This window comes from Corythoichthys intestinalis, chromosome 20 (genome assembly GCF_030265065.1).
Source record: "Corythoichthys intestinalis isolate RoL2023-P3 chromosome 20, ASM3026506v1, whole genome shotgun sequence".
Lineage (NCBI taxonomy): Eukaryota > Metazoa > Chordata > Actinopteri > Syngnathiformes > Syngnathidae > Corythoichthys > Corythoichthys intestinalis.
In genome coordinates, this window is record NC_080414.1 from 38746156 (window position 1) to 38758077 (window position 11922).

The window sequence follows — 11922 nt, forward strand, 5'->3', positions numbered from 1 at the left end:
GTTAGCAATAGCATTGGAAATCAACTTATACATTGAAATGCAAGATGGATTTTTTCCCCCCCACAACTAGAATACTGTTTTTCCAGAGAATGCCCAGATTTTCTTCACTTACCTGTGGTAATATATTACATAACGTATTACCCTTTGATAAAGAAAATATTTAATATTACAGTAATATTTATTTATTATTAAATAGGTAAAATTGGTGTCATGATTCAGTGCTCACACCTAACATTTTAGAGATCGTGATGGTTGGTTGTGCAGCTTTTGGATGCACCAATCGGTCCGAAAAGGGCTACCGAATGTATGGTTTCCTGAAGGACAAAGACCGGCAGAAACAATGGCTGGCAATGGTTAGCCGTAAAAATCTGAAATTGAAGGGGGCCAGCAACAACTATAAACTCTGTCATGTAAGTCACGGTATTATGACTTAAAAAAAAAAATTTTTTTTAAATTTTAAGTAGAATGGAAACTGATCTTGCGAACCAAACATCAGGAACACTTTGAGGAGGACCAGTTTACGCCAACCAAAGTAGGGCACACATTAAAATTGAGGCCAGATGCTGTCCCAACCATTTTCATTCATCGTTCGAAGCCAAAGAGGAGGAAACTTCCCTTTAGGAGTGTGCCTCCAACCAAAATTCAAACGGACCATACATATTGCACCAGGTTAAACTTGGGTATGATACAGACCAGCTGTCAACAACATTTCCCATGCCAAGTAATTCAAGGATAAACTACACTCCTAATAAGATAATTACATTTTTCATATTAATACATTCAGCTTCAAATACAAGAGGTCAGGAATTGTCCTGGGATTTACACACAAAATTTCGATCTACTTCATTGTTAGTTACTTCATAATTTAGCTTTATTTATGCATTTAATTTTCACCTATAACTAAACATTTCTGGTGGATACAACAGCAAAGCAGAACCAACTCCATGATATCACCAGACTGTTGACACATGGCAATGCCATAGCAGTTTCTGATTGTGGCAGATGATTTGATTCATGTAACAGTAATGTCCGTTATTTTTTTTTTTTCCCTTTAGGAGTGTAGTGTACCCTTACTTTGGAGATCACAATAGGTGCAAATGTAAAAACATTGACTACATATAAAATTAAGAATGCCTTGTTATTGTTACAGACATTCAGGGAGAAATTGAGGTGGGAAGGTTGGGCGAAAGTGAGCACAATAACAATGACGTATCCAGGCCAGGTGATCCAGGGGTGGATGAGCCGGGTGCCGACCAATCAGGAACCAGCGGTGGCGCCACAACACTAGGCCCAGATGCGCCAGGGACCACGCTGTCAGGCAAAATGGCAACTGTGGAAGAATTAATGAAGGAACTTACAAGGGAGAAAATAATGAGAAGGAGAGCAGAGAGAGCTCTTAAAAAACAAAAAAAAATTAAATTTCAAATGAAGAAGAATATGGATGACGCTTCAGAACCCTTAGCAGACTTCCTCGACATGAGAACCTGTAGCTACAGTGCTTCTGATGTTGTGAGTATTGAGCAGCTGACAGAAGTATCACCACCTGAATTCACAAAGACAGAGTCATGTGTCCTTTACCATCTGGCAGGATGCATAGTGAAGAGGGTCATCAGCTTCTCACTCTGCAACCAATGCCAGTGTGCATTGGTTGAAGCACCTATCAATACCAACACAGAGAGTCAGAGTGCCATCCTGCTGCAGATGAAAGAGTTTAAAACGGGTGCATTATACCGGATTTCAGGATTTCATTCCAACAAAACAAGACAACACCTATGCACCAATCTGGTGTCTTACATGTGCAATCAGTTGATTGCAGTCAGGTGCTGCTTGTTTTAGCAGAAACTTCCTTGGTTAAACTGTCGGTACTCGATCGGTTGAAACAAAAACCAGGCCCCACAGCGGCCCTTGAGGACCGGTTTGGAGACCCCTGCCATAATTAATCTTGTCATACAAATAATAAATTTCAATGAAAATACAATAAACATTTCAAGATAAATCCTGGATACATAACCTTCATTGGAAAGTATTAACCAGAAAACAAAACGATATATACATGATTTAAAAAAATATATCAATTTAACTTGCCATTCATTTTATTAATATTTTTGTTATATTTCTTCTGAATTAATATTGCTGCTGCGTGTGCATACGTTGTTTTACAGCTAAAATATTTTTCCTTAGGAGAGTGATAGTAGGACTAGCATACTGTAACTTGACACGATTGCAAACGGACTAGCTGGCACTAACCCTTTAATTGTCATTTATTTCATTTAAAATGTAGCTACCTGGTGGATAACAATTGCCAGTATACCGAGCAAGTGACCGTTTTCATCCCTTTTTACTTGCCCCGCGCTTGTCTGGGGAACTTCCACCAGCTTATCATTACACCCTCCCTCTTCTTTTCTCTCTCCCTGCACCGGCTGCACGTCAGAGCGGCTCCCGCTACCCCTGTCACCATCGCCGGGGGCTGGGCTGCTGTTAGTAACTGTTACCCGACGTGGCCGTTGCAGCCAGACTGCTGCTTGCGAAAATATTTTTCAACTTAGGACATTTTAATGCTTTGCTCTCCAGTTTCTTTAATTTTTTTCTCCCTAACCTTCTCCGCGCCACCCTTCTCTTTTTTTGCCACCACCATCCATATTGTGCATTAACGCTCTTCGCTAGTTTGCTTCTACAAAGAACCAATGAAGGCTACTTTGTTTTCTTCGTTCTTCTATCAGACTGGCGATGAACAGCCAGGGGCATTGCTGCCACCTGTCGGATTGGATGCGAACTGTAGATAATGAGAGGCTAGGGGGGGATAAAAACAGTGATGTATAATGAATGGCGGTCGCCGGCCGTCCAGGGCACCGGCCGTTCTGTGATCCTCCAGAACCCACAGATTACCAGTCCGCCCCTGCCAGTTAGTATAGCCAGCTTTAAAAATAAGAATCACTCGTCAACCAAGACAAAATATATAATTACGCCATGCACATACAAATAAAGCTCAACATATACATCATAAAGCACCTCTAATAAAATACAAACGGTTGAAAATTCAAAAGAAGTCGGTTTTTAATCAACTTTCCTCCGAATATACGTTCCCAGTTAGCGTAGCCAGCTTTAAAAGTAAGAGAATCCCTCGTCAACCAAGACAAAAAAAATATATAATTACGCCATGCACATACAAATAAAGCTCAACATATACATCATAAAGCACCTCTAATAAAATACAGACGGTTGAAAATTCAAAAGAAGTCGGTTTTTAATCAACTTTCCTCCGAATATACGTTCCCAGTTAGCGTAGCCAGCTTTAAAAGTAAGAGAGAATCCCTCGTCAACCAAGACAAAATATATATATATATAATTACGCCATGCACATACAAATAAAGCTCAACATATACATCATAAAGCACCTCTGGTAAAATACAGACAGTTGTCGGTTTTTAATCAACTTACCTCCGAATATACTTGACAGCCTGCCGTTCAAATGAATGGTGTCCGTCATGTCAAATGCGATGTTTGTAACTATCCAAGGCTCCATAACCCGGAAGTACCCGGAAGTTAAATCGTATAATGGATCCCTATGGGAGTGTCGTGACTCTCTAAATATATGGCACTGCCGATGGCTGGCTACTCGGCCCGCCTCCCTTATCTGTGATTGGCTAGAAATTGCCTTCATTCGCTGCTCAGATTGGTTGAATTATATGACGACAGATCAAGATAGGATGAATAGAGGGTTCGGGCCCAATACACCAGATGCATGATCGTTGCGGTTCCGGTCCGACTCCAGTAAAAAATAGCGCCGGAGCCAATCCGTTCCCATTTTATCCTATTGTTCAACGTATACCGGCCGCGTCAGTGCTCCTGATTGACTGCGGACCATCTGCGGTTGGCCGCAGCCCGCCGGATGGTATAGACCCTACCCACCGACGTCACAAAATCACGTGCTCGCTGTAGGGTTCCGCCCCCTTGTCCGTCATTTTGTGTCTGTATTATCAATGGTCTCAATTGATCGAGCAATTTATAATGCATTTCATGGAAGACCCGGTGCTTTCGGATGCCGTAAACTCACTTGATGCGTTGCATAAAAGGCGTTATGTGGAAAAGCTTCAGAATATCCATTCGCCAGATCCATATTTGATGCCTAGATCGATGTTTTTCGACCCGCTGTCTCCGCCGTATTTGCCTGACATCTGCTAGCTACCCTGATATGTACAACTATCTTGTCCACACAAAATCAGCCTATTCTCACGAAAGTTTGAAAAACTTTAAGAGCTTGGAGGCTTATAAATACTTCGTTGCTGGTTGGGTGAAACAGGTCCTCGTCCACGAAAATTCGGCAGGAATCTATCTTGTGCTTGGAAAGGTGAGGTACGAAATTTTCAATTCAAAATCTTTTGTTATTGCTAACATCCACTGTCAAGTCTAATGTATTTCATGTCGTTTGTCAATGGAGTTAGGGCTTTTAATGTTTATATGGTTTAGCGATAGCACTCTCACTACATACATACGGGTATGTTGTCGGCGATTAGTAGTGACGGGATCTGTCGTTCACTTGAGTAAACGAATCCATTCCGGATCGTTCAGTAAAAAGATTCGTTCAAACGAATCGTTCAACGAATCGTTTGCCACCCTCATCTCCCTCCCCGTCCAAATGAATCGTTCGGTTACTGAACGGGAAGTGACGTTGCCGAACGAATCACCAAAGACCGCTTCGCAGTATAACTGAACGGGAAGTGACATTGCTTGGTCCCTCCCTCTCTTGCACATTGACCACTCGTCGTAGTTTCAGTAATGAGTGACAGGCAATATCATTCTGCTTTCACAGACAGCCTCGTCTCCCTCCCTCCCGCTGCTGCAAAAGCGAGGGAGAACTTTCGCGTCGTCTGTCCTAGTTCTATGGGCTCAAAATCATGGCTCGTGCTTGCATTTCGATTTAGGACACGGTTAAACATTTTCCTTTTGTGGGAGGAGTGGGTGTTTGGGGTCGGGGGCGCACGGACTTTCTTTAGCATGTTCTCGATCACATATACAATGCTGCTGCTAGCCTGCTACCAGCCAACGCAGCATGCTTGCTGTCACGAAAATAAAAATAAATCGAAAGTTTAATTTCTAAATGGAACGACCAACACATCATATTTACCTGTCGCTCTGTTGTATTTTTGTTTTCATGCTCATCACTATTATTTTTAGTCACTATTGTTAAAACTATAAGTGTAAATAGCTAGTTTTCGAATGTGCTGCTCTGAAATAAAGACGATACTGCATTTTGATATTTGACAGTTTAATTGCAAATCAGTATTAAGATGATCGTATTGAATTTTTGCACTGGTATTAATAAATAAAATAATCCGGTCAGCTCCCCTGTCGTCCCCGCATCTCAGCTCGTCAAATGCTGACGAGAAATGGTTGTTTGCTCTTTACGATGTCGCCTTTCTACCCTTATTAGTCTGTTAAGAAAAATGTAGACATATTGCGACATCTCCCGTGTCCGCGTGCGTTGTTTTGGGGCGCTTGAGTAGTGCATGATGGACGGATTGACATAATTTGTCAAACCAACCAACACCTGACACGGGAAAAAAAAATAAAACACTCGGAAAAAAATGACATGTATATACAGTTTCATTGTAAATCAGTATTATGGTGATCGTATTGACGTTTTGCACTGGTATTAATAAATAAAATAATCCGGTCAGCTCCCCTGTCGTCCCCGCATCTCAGATCGTCAAATGCTGACGAGAAATAATTGTTTGCTCTTTACGATATCGCCTTTCTACTCTCATTAGTCTGTTAAGAAAAATGTAGACATATTGCGACATCTCCCGTGTCCATGTGCGTTGTTGTGGGGCGCTTGAGTAGCACATGATGGACGGATTGACATAATTTGTCAAACCGACCAACACCTGACACGGGGGGAAAAAAATAAAACACTTGGAAAAAATGGACATGTATATACCGTTTCATTGCAAATCAGTATTATGGTGATCATACTATTCTTTTTTTCTGTGCACATATGAGGTAAATATCGCTGCCATGAAGCCTCCATATAGTGACAGTTCTTTGCCCCCTTCATTGCTGTCACGCGACCGCAGCTCAGCTTTTGCTTGCCTCGTAGCTACCCGTGTTTTAAATTACTGTAAATTTGATAGTATGTCGTAATAGGTAGTCCCGAGTCTGTTGAGAAAAGTAGTACACTAAACCATGCTCGCTAGATTTGTGTGGTGTTTTTGTCTTTTTGAGCTGCATTTGATAGGCTCCACGTTAACAAATATGTGACAAAGTCCTTTCCTTTCATTTTTTGATTCGTTCACCGCATAGTCATTACTGGAAAGTCACGTTAGCAGCAAGCTAGGTCAGGAACCGGAGGACCGAATCACTGAACGGGAAGTGACAAAACTCAGTCTTGCCCCCTTGCCTGCACGCTGGCTGCTTATTGGCCACACGTGGAAGTGAGTGACATACGCCCTGATTCTGTTTCCGGTCCCTCCCCTGCCCGCGATGAGGCTGGCGTCTGATTGGTCGTGTGCGATGTCAGAAGACGCTGCCGCTTGCTCAACGCCCTCCCACGCAGTGAACAAGCACCAACTTCATAGAACGAATCAGTGCAGATGGTGATTAGTTCGGTCTCGTTCACCCAAACAATTCGTTCAAAAAGAACGACTCGTTCGCGACCGATACAACACTAGCGATTAGCCTAGCAATGATCTTAATTGTGGTCGTCAGCCCAAAACCCTCTAAATATATATTAAATGCATCTTACCAGATATAAAATGACTACTACATAATCTGTGGTAATCGTTTGGAGCCCAGTTTTCTCGTCGAATTGCAGCAGCCCATCTCGCTCTCTTCTCTCCGGGTCTCTCGGTATCCGGTAGAACTTCAAGTCTTTCCGTCTATCTTCTCTGTTATTGCAACCGACCGCCACACACGCCTTCACCATTTTGATTATTAATGTTAACGAGCAGAAAAACACGCCGTAAATAGGAGGAATGTACGTAGCCGTAACAGGTAAACACGATGTGTTGACGGACAATTGGGCGGCACCAGTCAGGAGAGCGGAGTTGTGACGTCACGTGGGTAGGGTCTATAGACTATTTTCTGTTTTTGCCAGCCACGCAGCCGACAAATGGGCGGAGCTGGGCCTGGACGTAACAGCCCAGTTGCTTATTCATGGTTTAAACACCAGCGAAAATGGACGAAGAACGTTTCATCATGAAGGTGGAAAGTCACAAAGTGATATACGATGCAGCAGATCGTTATTATAAGGACAGCATTAAAAGCGAAGCTGCAAGCTGTCCTATTATGTGTGTTTTTCTGGCAATGATATCAAACACACGACGTGCTGACAACTTTGAGCGAAAAAAAAAAGCGTATCTGGAAGTGGTTCCACTGCAGAAATTCTCGTGCCCGGCGCACACACAATGTTGACAATGACTTTTGGGGCAGGGGGGCCACAACATGTTGATGACCCCGAAACGCAGTGTCAGCAATAAAATTAACTTACAAGAATATTTATAATAATAAGTTGACAATGAGCGTTTTTTGTTTCCCATCATTCTTGAGGGGAATTCTAAATCAGGCTGCTTAGGCAATACTTTTCAACAAGATCGTCATCCATTGAATATGGTACGCCTGCCGTGTCGTGCTAATGTAGTTACCACCGTCAAAAAATGTATCCCTTGAGCAGAGCCAAATGGAGGTAGATTTGTGTCTTTATTATTCAATCAAAAAAAACGTTGCTTCAATCATAATATATATTGTCAACCAAAAAAAATCGCTTCAATTAAAAAAAAAAAAAAAAAGTACGAGTGAATGTAAAAATAAATTTGAAACAAAAAAATGCACGTGAAAGCTTTTTTTTTTTTTTTTTTTGAAGTCGTTTGTGTTTGGGCCACATTTTGGCTAGGACATTTTTGTCTTTATTATTCAATGAAAAAATAAGTTGCTTAAAAAAATATGTTTAAAATGAAAAATCCCTTCAATCAAAAAAAAAAAAAAAATTCAATCCTAGAAAAAGTTTTTGAATGCGAAAAAATATTTGAGAGTGAAAAATTTGCATTTGAACATTTAATTTTTCATTGAAAAAGTTTTCTTTGATTGAAGCTATCCTTTTTGTGTTGGGCCATATTAAGGGTAGGACATTTGTGTCTCAATCATTTAATCCCTCAAAAAGTTATATTTATTGTTTTAAATATTTTCAATTAAAAAAAATCATTTGAAAATAAAATTGCCCTCCCCTAATATTTTTTCAATGAAAATTATATGCAATGCAAATGACCGTCTAAGGTGCTAGTCATATGATCTGTTCAAAAAATAATTTTGACCCATTATAATGAGATCTTGCATGGAGCCCCAGATCGAGGGAGATTATCAGTGGTCTTGTTTGTCTTCCATTTTCTAATAATTGTTGATTTCTTTTCCACCAAGCCTTTTACCTATTGCAGATTCAGTCTTCCCAGCCTGGTGCAGGTCTACAATTTTGTCTCTGGTGTCCTTCGACAGCTATTTGGTCTTGGCCATAGTGGAGTTTGGAGTGTGACTGACTGAGTTTCTGGACAGGTGTCTTTTATACCGATAATGAGTTAAAACAGGTACCATTAATACAGGTAATGAGTGGAACCTCGTTAGACCTCGTTAGAAGTAGTTAGACCTCTTTGACAGCCAGAAATCTTGCTTGTTTGTAGGTGACCAAATACATATTTTCCACCATGATTTGAAAAATGCATTCTTTAAAAATCAAACAATGTGATTTTCTGTTTTTTTCCCCACATTCTGTCTCTCGTGGTTGAGGTTTACCCATGTTGACAATTACAGGCCTCTCTAATATTTTCAAGTGGGAGAACTTGCACAATTAGTGGTTGACTAAATACTTATTTGCCCCACTGTATATAGGAAAGTCAAATACATGCAATGACACTTTTTGGCCAACAGTCCCCCCCCCTTAAAATCTGCTTATGGTTTGTATACAGAGTCGAGGGGGAAAAGTACGAAAGAGAATGGAGAGACACCCACACGTTTCGACCTGGTGGCCTATTCAAGACGTTTCTCTTTTTTCTTTCCCACATTTTACTTGACTTTTCATTAAAAAACCAACAGTTTGCGCTGGGCACAGGAATCTGCATGTGTTGAGACACCAATTCCAAGTACGCTGTTTTTTAGTTCGTGTAGTATATAATTCGCTATCCATTTTATAAATATTACAGAGTATTTAACAGTTGTTTATAACAGCTCTATGAGATGTTATGTGCCATAAATTTTAAATGTGCACAAAGATATAAACCCACCGACACAACCAAGGGCATAATAGGACCCCCCCCCCCCTCCCCACACACACACACACACACACACACACGGAGCCCTGATCTCAGCATGATGCAGTCAATCTGGAATTAAGAGACAGACATAACTAAAATATCAATATGGAAAGAAAAATGTGCTCTCGCTCTGCTTCTCTGATGAGTATAGACTCCGTGTGTTTTTCGTTGTTTTAAATGGCACATTATAGCGCGCGATCACGCGAGCGCTCACGAGGGAACGGCGTTGGCGGACCGCAGCCGTGCGCAGTCGGTATGATTTGCCTGTTTTTGACGTACTGCGTGGCACGCAGTCAACACTGAGCCGGACCAGAACCGGAACGATCATTCATCTGGTGTATTTGGGCCCTAAGTGCGCATCGCATATTCGCTGCTCCCGTTTTGCTCGAAGGAAGGGCGGACAATACCATTTAATGAAAATTCGGGGGTTTGGGGGGGCTGGCAATACATATGCTCTCTAGGTGTTTACTTTTTGCCAAAAACAAAACAATAAACGAAACCCTTCGTTTTATTCCTATTAAAATTATAATGATAAATATTAAAATTTGCAAACGACTAACTAATGTTCTAATTTTCTTTGTGGGCCATCATCAGGGCATGGGCCCTTACAATCAGTCTCCCCCACTCCCCCCCATACGGCGCCCCTGACCGTGAATATGTATCATTTTACTTTGCTTGAACTAATAAATCTTATACTGTGACCGGTAAGGGTGTAACGGTACATGTATTTGTATTGAACCGTTTCGGTTCGGGGTCCTCGGTTCGGTACGGGGGCGTACCGAACGAGTTTCTGACGAAACGTAAAGTGCTGTCAAACTTAACGTCAAACGTAAACGGGCGGTAATTAATTTTTTTGAATTAATCACGTTAAAATATTTGACGCATTTAACGCAAGCGCGGAATGCCCGCTGATGCTTCCCATAATCCCACTGTTACGTCCCACGGACGGCTGCTAAGGGCGTAACATAAAACGAGGCACGCACACAAGTTGCAAGTGGACACAAATTTATTCACACAAGTCGAACTCGCAATGAACAAAATACACAAAATGCGGAAGAAGCTAGCTTCAGCGTAAGCTCAGGCCAAAACAACAACAAAAATGAAACTACACTTGAACCCCACCCGCTAAGTAAACACTGATTGTAAAAAAGAAAAAACAATACAGCCACTAACCTGGCTTCTACACTAAACAAAACGGGTTGAACGAAAACGGCAGTTTACCTCTACTGCTGCGATGCTCTTATTTACAGTGGTGAACAAAAACGATCCAATAACGAATGAACACAAAATACCTCACCGAAAAAGCGGGAGTGTAACAAAATAGCGATCAAATGCACAGGTGAATGAATAGCGAGCTAACAGCTGGCGAGGAGGTACGCGGCACGTATGCTGTCAAATGCGAAGTAGTGAACTCTTTGAGTGTTGACTGTATAATGACGAGCGGTCAGATGACTTTTGTTAACGCGGCCTTTATTTGGTTAACAATACAACACACACGCGGGTATGCAAGCTCAAACAACGGCCTAATAGTATTACCCAGAGCCGTATTACCGTGTATCGGATTAGCTGCCGTAAAGTGTCGTTATTGCCGCAAATGTAAACAAAGCGCTGCATAATGGATACATGTCAGACAGCGGCTAGTTCGGGTGGCCCGTCAGCGGCGGTGACGTCGTCAGCCTGTCCGGCGTCAATCAGAGTACGCCACGTTGGGAGGGGAGGCAGCAAGCTGGCGGACGCGGCGATCAGATGACTGACAGTCTCAAAAAAGATAACAATTAAACGGCCGGGGCCGTCGCACCACTCAGAAGTGCAGTGAGCAGCGTGGGTAATGGTTAAATGTTAACATGGAAGATGGTTGGCTTTCTGGGTGGGGAATTCAAATTAAAAAAGAATATAGATGGAACAACTCTTCACTTCAGTGTTGCAACAGTTCAATTTTGCACATCAGATATTTATTTTAAAGAAAAAGTCTAAGCCAAAGTTATTTTTATTTTGTTTTTCAAAATTTCTACATTTCAGAATATTGTATTTTCTATTTTTGACCAGAATTCCAGCTTTGTAGAGGCTAATGTTCCTATTGTTGAAAGCACAAAAGTGTGTAACAAACAACTAGCACATTTATATTTTGCATTTTGTTTTCTTACTGTACAGAAAATGAACCGAACCGTGACCTCAAAACCGAGGTACGTACCGAACCGAGATTTTTGTGTACCGTTACACCCCTAGTGACCGGTGTTGTGCATGCCGAAAAATAGCTGCCCGCATGAAAGGTCCCCCCTGATGGGAGCGCTTATTTATAACGCTTTATTGATGTGAAAACATCAAATGTTTTCATGGACGCATTACAGTAATTGACTGTAAAATCACTTTTAAGTAAATCAATAAACGCATACAATACACAAAATACTAGTACTGTATTTTAGTAACAAATCGTGGACTGGGCCACATAACCATCTTAGAACACAAATGTTTTAGTCTACAGGTTTTCACGACCATATCCCAATGAGAATCACACAGGTATGACATTTATTAGTTCAAGCAGAGTAAAATAATACATATTTACAGTACAAGATTTATTAGTTCAAGCAGAGTAAAATAGTACATATTCACAGTACAAGAAAGTCGT

The 11922-nt window shown here is 41.4% G+C and overlaps 1 long non-coding RNA gene across 1 annotated transcript; it reads right to left on the bottom strand.

The window, feature by feature from the left end:
• Positions 1 to 1050: 1050 nt before the first annotated feature.
• LOC130908819 (uncharacterized) lies at positions 1051 to 3602 on the bottom strand. The gene is made up of 3 exons (XR_009061654.1): positions 3439 to 3602; positions 1579 to 1657; positions 1051 to 1330 (listed from the first exon to the last, which is right to left on the bottom strand). It is a non-coding gene; the product is annotated as an uncharacterized LOC130908819 (long non-coding RNA).
• Positions 3603 to 11922: the final 8320 nt, after the last annotated feature.